The sequence below is a fragment of the Anomalospiza imberbis genome, chromosome 2, assembly GCF_031753505.1.
Source record: "Anomalospiza imberbis isolate Cuckoo-Finch-1a 21T00152 chromosome 2, ASM3175350v1, whole genome shotgun sequence".
NCBI classification, from domain to species: Eukaryota; Metazoa; Chordata; class Aves; order Passeriformes; family Viduidae; genus Anomalospiza; species Anomalospiza imberbis.
The window spans coordinates 99,512,080-99,524,724 of NC_089682.1; the positions used below are offsets into that span (position 1 = coordinate 99,512,080).

The 12,645-nt window shown below is 37.4% G+C and overlaps 1 long non-coding RNA gene across 1 annotated transcript in view; it reads left to right on the forward strand.

The window, feature by feature from the left end:
- Positions 1-1,233: 1,233 nt before the first annotated feature.
- LOC137467130 (uncharacterized) overlaps positions 1,234-12,645 on the forward strand; it is a 34,530-nt gene continuing 23,118 nt past the window's right edge. Inside the window, exons 1-2 of the long non-coding RNA XR_010995413.1 lie at positions 1,234-2,261; positions 2,557-2,659. This is a non-coding gene — a long non-coding RNA (uncharacterized lncRNA). The remainder of the gene's footprint in view (positions 2,262-2,556; positions 2,660-12,645) is intronic.

The following is a 12,645-nucleotide window of genomic DNA, read 5'->3' on the forward strand; positions in this document are numbered from 1 at the left end:
TCATTTATGCCCACTATATAATGATACATATTTTTGTATAGTCATTCAATCCTGAAAAAAATCAAGCAAAAAACAACTCTCTTTTAGTAATAAAATATTTTTCAACAACTGAAATCCTTTCTTCTTTAAATTCTGCTTATACCATACTGTTACCTGATTCCTACTAGTGTGTAGAATTTTGTGATCTAAAGTAGATCTGAACATAACATTCCAAAGATGAAAGCTGCATGAATAGCAGTGTGGAGTTCCTGGCAGAAATCTCTGTCCTCAATACCCTCTGTCAGGAGAAATGTTTTCAGCTACAAGACCAATTTATGCTCATCATAAGTGAGGAGTGAAAGTGCCTGCTCCCAGATGAACTGCAGCATTCATTGCAGAAAGATTCACTGGTCATGTTGGTATTGTATATTTACTCTATAAAAGTTTGAAGCACCAAGACAAGTTACAGTGTTGAGTTTCAAATGTTCTTTGACGGATTAGTGCATATAAATGTCTTAATTCTGTCATGATTTTTGATAGAATTCACTCTGATAAAAGCTATTAAATCAGACTGAGTAAAGTCTGTATAAAAGTAGTATAAAACATATAATACAATGTTACATGACAGTTTTTGACATATTGCATGATTTCAAGATCACTTTGCAAGACAGATTTCAATTTCTTTAATGTCTGACTGCTAAATATATTCTTCATTATGACAAGAGCACTAATGCTCATGTTAAAGAAAGATACAAATATGATGGAAAATGTCAGAAAATATTTCCGTTCCTGTACTGGGAAGTATAAAGGTTACACTACAGGATCTGCTGTGCTCAAATATAAAAATAGTACTTATTGAAATGCCTTGAACTTCCACATTTGCTTTTTTTTTAATCATAATTCTTACACTAGAATACCAGCTAAACTAATCTTTGAATATATTTGTTGAAAATTTGATAGTTCTGATAATGATGGCTTTCCCTCAGTGTGAGTACCAATATGCAAGAGAAATTTTGCTGCTCTCACATCCTGTTTTGGGGTATCTTACAGCTGATATCTGAGCAACACAGTAAGTAGCTGATATAAGAAATTGTTCACATTTTGCTGTCTTTAGCAGCTATCCACATGCGCTACTCTCATATAACCTCTGAAATCAGCTATTATATACAGCATTAAATCTCCCTGTTGCTGTATTGCTGTAGCCAGGAAAGAAAAATGTGCTCAAAGCTTTTTTTTTTTTTTTTTTTTTTTTTTTTGGAAGACTAACACACTTCAACAATCAAAGGGTGAAACCAACTAAAAAGTCACAGAACTGTATTTAAAATAATTGATTTGGGAGTATGGGGTGTGTGTGAGCGGGTTATGTATGGGAGAAATCCCCTTAACTAAAAGCATTAGAAAAATGGAATGAATGTAAAATTCAACAGTTTAATTGGATCCTGAAGAATTATCTTGGAACCTGCAAACTGACTTCCAAGCCATGCTAACTAACTTACTTACCTTCATCAAATGCTTAAAGGCTTTCCTCACATTGTCAAAAGCATTTTAAGCAAGCACAGCACTCAGCTACATACCATGACAAATTTTGCCTGTAGGCTATTAAAATGGCTTTAAACTAGTGAGGCGTGCTCTTAAAAATATATATGTATACTTTGTACATATTTCATCCTGAGCTGGCTCCCTCCTACCAAGCTGCTTTCTTAGTGGGTTTGGGGTTTTTGTTAGTTTTGTTTTGTTTTGTTTTGTTAGGGTTTGGTTTTTTTTTTTCTTTTAGCCTTTATATCTTCGGAGTCTAGCAGGGTTATTAATTAATGAACTTGTGTATTTTCTGTCTTTAGCTGCTGAAGAGTGAGGAACTGTCAATCAGCAGGGACCCTCCTGAATTAGGTGAATGCTAACATTTGGCAAGTGTCATCACAGTGGCTTGCCCATGCCCTTGTAATGCTCTAAGCCAGTGACCCTTCCCTCTTTGTCACACATTTCAGGTAGCACTCAGGGCTCATTGTGTGCAGCTGAGGTCAACTGCCAACCAACCAAGTGCTCTGTCCTGCTCACACAAAGCTTTCCCTGAAGGCAAGAGAAAAGAATAATAAAAGGGGGAAATGGCCTGCTGAGCAAAGACTCTGAGTCTTTTATAACAGGAGGTCGTTTTTGATTATAGGAAGGAACCTTCAGTGGCCATGGAAACCAAAATGCCACACAAAAGCCAGAGGGTGCTTGGGAGGTAAACAAGATAGATGAAAGGTGATGGTGCTTTTAATCTCCACAATCAATGTGTTTAGGTGGGTGACTTTAATTTAATCCATGTCTGATTAACCCACTCTCTTTGTTTACACCATTATAGAAGTTTTTCTCCTATAAAATTTTTAAACAAATGTTAAAAGATTCCAGGAGAGGGCTGGTCGCCACAGTGTTTTCATCCTATTCACCCCACTGATGTAATCATGGATGTTCTCATTATCCACATAAATGCCTAATCCTTCTTATTCCTGCTAAGCTTATCCTCAGTGCTATATTTTTGAATGAGAGAGCGAAAGTTCTTATACAAATACAAATTCTTGTGACTTTCTCTTTTAGACACCTAGCAGGATGAAACAACTGGAAACAATGGCACCCAGTAAGGGAACCTTTTCCATCAAGAAACCTCAGAGCAGTTTTGTGAAAACTGGTTTTGATTTGGGTGAGTTATGAGTCCTTGAAAGCTGCCCATCGTAGGAGCTTAGACATTTTTAAATAGCAGCAGAGGTTTTAATGACAGCTGAATGTTCGGAAGGAAGTTGTGCCGTGCATGCGTGTGCGGCTAATTTACCTACTTACTGAAAAATATACTCAGGGGTAGTGCTCTGAATGAACCCTGCCACAGTCAGTTTGGCTTGGCTTACACGACTGAAAACTCTCTCTGACGGCTGTGCAAAGTTTTCCACAATAATGAGCATTTTATGGATGAGATTTTCAAAAAGCCAGTCCCCCTTTAAGAGAACAGATCCCATTCAGACAGGAAAGGGAAGGGAATTTTAAAAAAAGGCCTAGAGGAATTTGTGTTCCTACAACCCTTGGTGTTAAGGGGTACATTCAATAAAGGCAGGTATTTAAGGAATTATCTGAGTCTCATTGTCATTAGAGAGTGAGCTTTAAAACCTCTCTGAATTCATTCTTGTTTCTGAGTGAAAATAAAACATTCATTGAGTTAGGCTTCCTAAACAGTCTGGAGTAAGGAATAGGTGCTTCAAAATAGCATTTGCAGGGAGAAATGTCTAAGCTCACTGACTTCAAGTTATCACAGCCCTTTCTATAGCTAAGATGTCTTTGCCATGGTATTCAGCATCTGCCTGTATCCAGGCAAACACTACGTTCTTTCTTGAGGGCAGCAGTCTATCTCAAGTCTTTAAAAAAGTAAAGCAGAGCTTAGTGTGTCCTTCTACAACACAGGCAGAGGAGGCACTGGAAGTGATGCTGCCCACTCTCTGTGTAATAAACCAGCACTAGGAGTGCTTGGGAGCAAGAGATGTGGGCCCCATGCCTTCCTCAATGCTGGGGTGATTGAACCTGTTCTTCTTCTGCCCAGGCAAGCAGGTCAAGCCTGGGGAGGAGGACATTTCTGGAGCTGGGATGCTCTTCAAAAACAAACAGGATGATTGAGGCCCAGAAAGAAAAAAAAAAAAAAAGCCTGTGAGCTTCTAACTCTGTAATCCTGTCAAAAAGAGATGGTCTGTCTGAGGAGATACTGCTTAGGTGAAACAGGGAACAATGTGTCTGGGTGTTACAGTTGAAGAGTTTGACACTCTGAGGAAAAGCACTCATGCTGTTAGCTGCCTTCTGCTGGCAGTGAGCGCTCACACACCCATTGAAGTATTCAAATTCTGATCTTCTGCTCAGTCTGGAGCTCGCTTCTTCCTCCACAGCTACCTGGTAGGATGTCTATCCACTAAACCATAAGATATGCTGGGACAGTCATCAGAGACAGTCTAAGACAAAGTCTTCTAAGCAAAGTGAGAAACATTTTCATTTTCATTGAATCCATGGCTATTTCTTATTGAAAAGACTGTATCCAAGAATTTTACATGTGCTAAATTAGTGTCATTATGTCTCTCACTCAACTGACATTTAAATCCTTTCTATAGAATGGAGCAGCATAAACAAGCCTGAAGTGAAATTTGCCTACACAAGCATCTTTTAGTAACTTTCACCCTGACAATAGAAATTTTAGTTTCCTGTATCTGTGTGATATGAACTTGATAATGGATCAGGGATACAACCAATTCCTCTTTATTCTCTTCTACTTTGATTAACCACAGTGAGAGATTACCTTCTGGACCTCCTTGTTAGCAAATCTCCACCATACAACTATGCAGTGCCAGGAGTTTGAATACTATGTATAAAATCAAAATGATAAATGACAGTAAATGGGCCTTCAAGGTGACAAATCAGCAATTATGCACTGGAGGTGCTTTTAGGATTAGCTATCAAATGATCAATTGTTTTTCAGGGCCTTTGTTAGGAAGAAGTTTTACAACTCATGCTCATGAATCTTTCCATGACTGAAGCTTTTCAGCACTTTCAAAATGCCCAATAATTAATTGTTCAGTATCTAATATTTTGAAAGGCTCAAGGCCACTCTGTTGGCACAAGAATTGGTCCTGTGTGTCTAACACATGTATGAATGCTGTGGGAAGCAAAGAACTTTCCTTCCTCCTTTCTTTCTTTTATTAGCATAAAGGTTGCCTAGAGCTGCAGTGATCCATGCTATGAGGATTTGAATTAGAATCAAACTTGCTTTGACTTCACACGAGTTAGTAGGCATCTTTCAAGGAATAATAACCTCTGGTAAATATATTTTTTGGCTTAACTATACTTAGGAAAAATTTTTTGAAATTCTCTTCAGTGAGCAAAATTTGAGTTGGTCACCTAACCAAACCAAGAATTATTGTTGACGATGTATCGTGTCACACTGAAGCACTCACAGCATCGTTCTCAAAAAGGAGCACAGAAAAACTTCCTAATGCTACAATCCTTCCCTAATTTTGCTCAAACAAAACTCAGTTTAGTATGCCAGTCTATTTAATGAGGACCTTGTGATCGGTAATACCAGTTGCATTTGTAGAATTCAGGCTTTTGACAAAGTACACTGAATCCAAGAGCCTGTGAAATATTTCTCAGATATTGCTACATGGCAATAGAACAGAAAAGGAAAGAAAAAGATTTTTCAGGATTTTGGCAGGTTTAAAAGGGCCTTCCACTCATCAGTCAGATAATTGCATTCTCATTTTCACTCTTAAATTTTCTTTGGTCTCTTTCAGAAGGTAAAGAATGAACTGAAAAATCAAAGAAGGTAAGGGGTGGAAATATACCATATAATGTGAGCTGCATCTCACTCTATAAAGTAATGTAATATGTCATTTAGAGCAGCAGGTCATAGAACTACTCAAGAAATAGAAGTTGATTGAATGGAAGGGAAAATACTTTTTACTGACTTGAAGGGAGTGTCAACAATACCAAGTCTGAAGACTGAGAACATTGCTCTATGAGAATGAGGAACTGAAGAGAAAGGTGATTAAGTGATATTGAAGATTTTGCTTGTGGACCTGGACTTTTGGGCTATTCATGACTGTTTGCAGCTGTTTCCACTTGTCTCCTTTGACTGCTTTAGCAACAACATTCAACCTCTCCACATTCGATAATTTGAACACCTTAGAATGAATGCATTATTTATTACACACTCCACTTTGCTGAATGAGTCCCTAAGTTGCAGTGGGATAAACCTAGAATTCTGAAAAAGACCATTTCTCTCTTCACTGTATGATTGGGTTGTGGCAGGCACAGCATCTGAGACAAATTGCTAGGGTCCTAGAAATAACAATCATGCTGCTTTCTGCCCAATAAAAGAAATGTTATTTGGGCAAATTATGCAACTCAATGACCACCATGAAATCTGTCGAAGCTTTTCCTTAGAGCTGATGTGGATACTTAGCCAAACCTCTTTGGCTGCGCAATTGAGCTTTATCATACTCTTCTTCCAGCTAAAATTATAAATACCCTTATATTTATGGTAGTGCAACACCACCTACTAGGAGGCAAGGGTAAGAAAGCTGGCTCTTTTAAAAATTAATGAGCCTTGGAAGGAAATGAAGCTGAGAGAGTATGAAAGCATATGAATTTCTCCCATACAGAAGAACTAACATTCATTAAGCTGTAACTCTACACTGTTCAAAGCTCCAGTCCACTTCAGCAGTAGACTGGTATGAGTAAGGACTGTGGAGTTCAGGGTGTGTATTTTTCTATTGCCTGGAAAAATATATTACTGCATCTGTGGAGAACAAGATTAGCAAAAACATTTGCTTTGTCACAGAGACATGTGCCTATCTGTACATTAGATGTAATAAAATTGATTTTGTAATAGTCTGAGAACAGAGTCTTATATCCAATGTTAAATTTGGGGCCCTTTGAAGTGGTAGTAAGTGTAAACCTATTTTTACACTGTCAGATGATGGGAATTGCATAACTGAGTATGTTAAAAATGGCAGTCTGAAGGTTTTGGTACTTGTTTATATTAGAAGTTAGAAGAGGTGAAAATGAATGTTCTTACGAATAATTCTATTAAGCAAGATACCGGTTAATTGTTCTTTTGTTTCTCTTTTTACTTAAAAGTATTAAAAATGTGACCCTTAAAAGATCTCTTTTATGTGCAAGGAAAGGGGAATTATTGGAAACATATAGATTGGATTATTCACAGATCTTTTTCTCAGCTATGACCACATAATTTTGAATTTTATATATGAAGGGGGTGTGTTACTTATTCTTTCTCATCTACCAAGAAATAGACTGAAATAGCTTATGTTCCAGGTCAGAAAGCTAAAGAAGGGCATATTGACCTGGATTCCTCTTGTTCTCTACATTTCAGACTTTTTTCTCATATTCAGTCTTCTACTGAGGGTCATTTCTATACAACACATTTCTACCAATAAGTCTGTATAAAATGAAAGTTCACAGTTATTGAACATACTGTATTTGTAATTACTCATCTGTGAATGTCATTGCTTAATACCATCTTGGAATAAGCTATACAAAGGCAACACAGATCATACAGAAATTACTGTACCTATGCTAATGAACCTTGCTACTTTCATCACCGAGTGTAAATAAAGAAATACAACCTTACAGCTCTGCAAGGAAATTGCTGTCAGATATGATGGATTGTATTTCCTGGCTCTATGGTTGGTGAATTTATATTTAGTCTTCATTTGATTACTGGTCACTATATTGTGTTCATTGCATAATAAGTCACTGAGGAGTGATCAAATAATTTTCATGAAGAGACAGATTCAGCATTAGCAATGAAAATTTTTGAGGAGACACACTTTCTTTCACTTTGAAAAAGTAGCTAAGCAAAGGGTGAGCTACCGAAAATGGAGAAGATTAAGTCTGTATTCTTTCCAGATAGCCACTGTTGCCATTTTTAAAGAACACTGTAAGATGTAAGTAGGGTTGATCTGATGGAATCCAGTATCTGAACAGTTCTGCTTCTCTCAAGAGTGTGTGCAAGATGTGTAGTCCCAAAATCAGATTAATGTTCAGGTGCTAGTCACAAGAGGGAGCTCAGTGCTTCGGAGCTATAATATAAATAGATCCAGACTGAGAAGCAAAATTTGAATTGTTTGTAAAAAGATATAGGGTTGGTAAATTAATAGCAATTTTCACTGCTTGGACTATGTTACTTCAACTTGGATTTTTTCTAGATCAATCTTTGGCATTAAAAAAGAAGAATATTTCTCACTTAATATATATCTCACTTTCTCTGGTTTTCATCTCTCTAGTTTCTCATATTTTTATTTCTTTATCAAAAGTAAGGTTAAAATGGAATGGAACCTGACAGTTTAGAGCATCATTTTAAGGCCAAAAAAACCCCCCACACTAGTAATATTTTATTTACTCTATTAGTCTTAGAAATAGACTGGACACAGACTTATTATCATGGTTAAAAACATTCAGAACTATAAGTTTAAAGTATAATATTTGAAATTATATGATACTATGTAAACAAATCAAAATGGCATCTTTCAAAGAATTCCAGTTGCACACCTAAGATATGCTGGTTTGATAACTACACATTGTAGAAGAACTACAGAACATCACAGAAGGGCACAGCGTTGATTTGCACCCAAATGGGCACTTACACCAACAGCCCGGGAAACAGAGAGTAGATGAACTGTCACAGAGCCAACCTGGTTATTTAAGCAATTAACATACTTGCCTGGAATATTTTTGTTTTTAAAAAATTCCATTTTTGACCTGAGGAACCATCAATTGATAAAATTGTGGCCAGATGATCTTAAAAGTAAGGGTATTAAAGCTAGAAATCATAACAATTAACATGAAATTTTCAAGAAATCCAAACATTTTAATCTTTGGAGCTGAATAATTTTTAAATTATGTTAATTTCCCCTCACTAGTTATATCATGAGAAAAAAATTATGATTTGTGCATTCCAGAGTTTGTTTTTCCAGATTAAACTAGGCTGATTCTTTAATAATAGCTCATTTCTTATTTGCCTCACACACTCCTGGTGTTGTCTGGGTGATGTAGTGGTTCAGACCTTGTGGGCTTCTTCAAGTGTTTACTTATCAGTAGTGCAAAACCTGTGGAAAGGATTGGCTTACTGAATTGGATTTACAACAGTTGTTCTTCCCCAGAACAGTGGAAAGTGACTGAAATGGTCATATTCCTCTTCTTGCTGTAGATTCCCCTATCTTTATGTGTCTTAACCTACACTACCTTTTACAGTCTCTCCCTTTCTCATGCTCTACATTTTCTGGCTTGTTTCCCACTCCTTCTTGCAAAACCTCATCTTTTCTTGGCCATCTGCTTTGAAAATGCCTGGTGAAGTGGGTAATTTAAAAAGTAGAGTCTGCTCATATCTCACCAGAAGAAGATTTTTCATGGTTGCAAAATAGACACTGAAGAAAATAACCTGTGCTACACCCTTTCTAGGAAGTTCTGGATCCTATGGCAATCATAGTGCTTGAATCGAGTTTAGGTCTAAAAGGTACACTTTCAGACTATAGTCATGGACTTCATGACAAAAGTACTTGTTAAAATTCCATACTCTGTGTTATGCAGTTGTGCAACATAAATTAACCTAATGATCCCTTCAAGTTTTTTCTCTTTTAATTTAAAAGAGCCACTGTGTCCCTTTGGTGAGCACCAAATCAAGTACTAGGGTGTCACTAAGGTAATTTATTAGAAAAAAACCCTAAACATTAAATATATTAGCATATTTCTTAAAATGTATATTTTAAATCACAAGTGATTACTTGATTAACTTTGTTTTTAAATTTTAAGAAGTTGTTTTCTAAAGAGAAAGAACTATAATTTTGGATAGCATAAGTTTGTGCTTGCAAATAGTTGAATCCTTGAACTAAAAAAACCCCAACCTCAGTTTTGAATATTATCAATGATTCCATGATAGACTTGCACAAAGTGTGATTCAGAATTTATACTTCCATGTATAAATAATGAATTTCTAATATATAAAGAAAAAAAGACTTCATTAAAATGTTCCACTTTAGTTTTCCTAGTCAGAAGACACAATAATAAGTAATCTGTTTTTTTTTTTTTTTTAATCTGCTGTACCTTTTATCCATTAAAAGTTTTTTTCAAAAGTTTTTGGCCAGACTATGTGAATGTCTGGCTTTAGAACTATTTTCCCCCTTATTTCCCAAAAAAGCCAACGTGTGCATTATTACATTGTCTGAATGGCCTTCCATTTCTGTTTATTATCAGCCCCCCTAAAACTGTAAAAACTTGTTGGCCACTTTTTGATGTAATTTCTATGAGTTTAACCGGTAGTAACTAACTGTTTGGGAAGGAGAGCCTGATAGGGTCCCATTTATGGAGAATGTACAGACAGATCTCTTTTCTTTCCCTTATGGATGTGCAAAAGTCAAGATGAAACTACTATCGGAGGAGCACTTGCTTCAATAACCAGACAACCAACACATACGTGGTTCAGCCATAACAAATTATGTCCCTTCCTTTCCAGCAGATCTGAAAGTCAGGGATTTGCAAAGTAAATAAGGATATTCCAGTGGATAGAACACAAGTCACAAAACTGTAGGAAACCAGGCTTCACTAGCTGCTCTTTTCAGTAGCAAAGACAATTCACAAAACAGAGGAGACACCTTCTCATATAGCTGCTAATTAAGTTCAAAAGAGGTATCTTACCCTGAGAACAAAATTGGGGAAATCCTACTTTTAACCACGTAGTTGCTCTTGCAATCAAGGTAACAAAGCAAGCTATAAATTAGCCCAGGACAATTTGAGATAATTCCAATACCCCTTACAGGCAATGCCTTGGCAGCCAGGATCTGATGGCTGTGAGACTCCTCAGCCACACTTTTCACCCAGAGACATCCCATCCCTAGAGGCTTCTAGCTGTATCCCACTGTTCTTCCCTGAGGAAACCTGAGGAGGCACAGATGGTCCAACTCTACAGCTGTAAAGGCACTAAGAACATCAAAGTCAAGAATTCATTTCCCTCCAGCACAGCAGGTTTTAAAACAACAACAACAAAAACCTCCTAAACTGTCTATAACTCAGGAAGTAATCCCAGCACAAATTGGCAAGAACTCAGATAACTTCAAATTGGAAAATGTGCAAATAATTTGCTAAATGTAGGGTGACGTGTTTGAGAGGATGGTCTGTATTTGAAATCAAGGACAGTTGATTCAAAATTGTGCTCTCTACTAAGAAGGAAATAGTCATCCTTAATCTATGATTTAGAGCATGATTTTATTGTACACTCATTCAAGTATGCAATGCCTGATTGAAAAGGAAGCAAATCTAATTAATTAATATTGGCCTCTCATTATCATGCATCTGCCCTGCACTTCCTGAATGACAATCCTAAACATCAGAAAAAGACAGATCTCTTTATAATCAAGAATCTTATAAACAACAAAATAAAAAGAAAAAAAAAATCCACAACTCCCCGAACCATATCCTATTGCTAAGAATAATCCAACGGCATTTCAGCCGCCTGGCCGAACAGACAGGCCTTACATCGCGCTCCGAGTTTCGCCAAACTGGGGCCCTGGCAGAGGGCCAAGGGAAGCAGATTTCAGCGGTGTGAGCCCTCCACTGAGAACACCCTACCGCCGCTCCCCCCCCGGCTGGGGCACCGCACATTCATTTTATGTGTAGTGCTCCTGTGCCTCACAACTGCTATGTCTGATATTTTCTTTATGACTTCAGCTTATTCGAAGATTTGGCTGCAAGATGTATTTTCACGCAGTGCTCAATACAAAGTGTAAAACTTGAGCTCAGAAATGCAGTCTACAAAAGTGAGAGGAGCTAGCTTGATCTTTAAATATAAATAACTGTGGAAAGACAAGGGGATCTACTCCTATGCAGTTTCGAGAATTTCTGGCATGTGTGATGACACCAAAAAATATTATAAAAAAGTGCATGCAACTGTAGCTGTCAGTTGGGTGAAATTTCTTCACTGATGCCTGACAGAATCATAGAGAAGTCAGAAAAGTAACATTAAGACACTTGTAGCTGACAACAACCGCAAATACTTACCACCACCTTTGTACTCTATACCACAGACTGGCATTCCAACCTTTCTAACTCTTCTAACTGCAATTTCCCTCTAGAAAGCTACCAATGAGTCGTATATGGGTTTTTATGGATCTTTGTGCCTGAAGGACTAAGTTGGAGTTGGGGAAGGGAGGAGAGTGGTAGGGAGGGGAGATAAGAAGAGGGGAGAGGAGGGAGGAAAATAAAAAAAATATTGGATGTGTAAGCAGAGTTACAAGTGCATGAACTGCAGGTACAATGTCACAGAATCACAGAAGTTTCTGCATTGTAAGGGACCCACAAAAATATTCGAGTCCAACTCCTAGTTAGCCCTGCACAGGATGATCCCCGTGTGCCTGAGGGTGTTGTCCAAAAACTGCTTTAACTCAGACAGGCTTCATGCTGTGGCCACTTCCTTGTGAAGCTCATCCCAGTGGTCAACGGCCCTCTGGGTAAAGAACCTGGATTCTAATACCCAGTCTAAAACCCTAAACTTTCCCTGATACAACTCCAGGCCATTCCATCTGGTCCTGCCACTGGTAACAAGAGAGAAGAGATTAGTGTCTGTCCCTCCTCTTCCCTTCACAAGGAAGTTTTCTGTCGTCTTTTTGAAGTTAAGGATTGGTGAATGGAAGAAAGGATATCTGCTAGCCAGACATGGTTTTCCTTTTCCTTTCTCTTTGGATTTCCAGACTGTGTTTTGTATTGTACTCTAAAGGTAACATTCCAGTCTTTGCAAAAATAAAATAAAAGTCAGCCTGCTGACAAATATGTTGTTTCAGATGTTTATCTTCCCAATTGTTGATGAAAATCCTTTCCAATTTGTTCATAGACTTCCGTTAGAATTCTTTTTCATAAATACAGACCACTTGTTTCAACAGATTTTCTCTCAGTGTTTGGAGAAGCTGAATAACACTGAATGAACAAAAATAGAGATGTCTGTAGCAGAAAAAAAATCTCAAGGCCATAAGGAAACTGCTGTGGCTGGATTCTTCTCTGTCCCTGCCATTAGGATTTAGGGGTTAAAAAGAAAAAGTATATTTGTATTTCTCAACAGAAAAATATGCCAGTGATCTGACCTCAATGAACTCT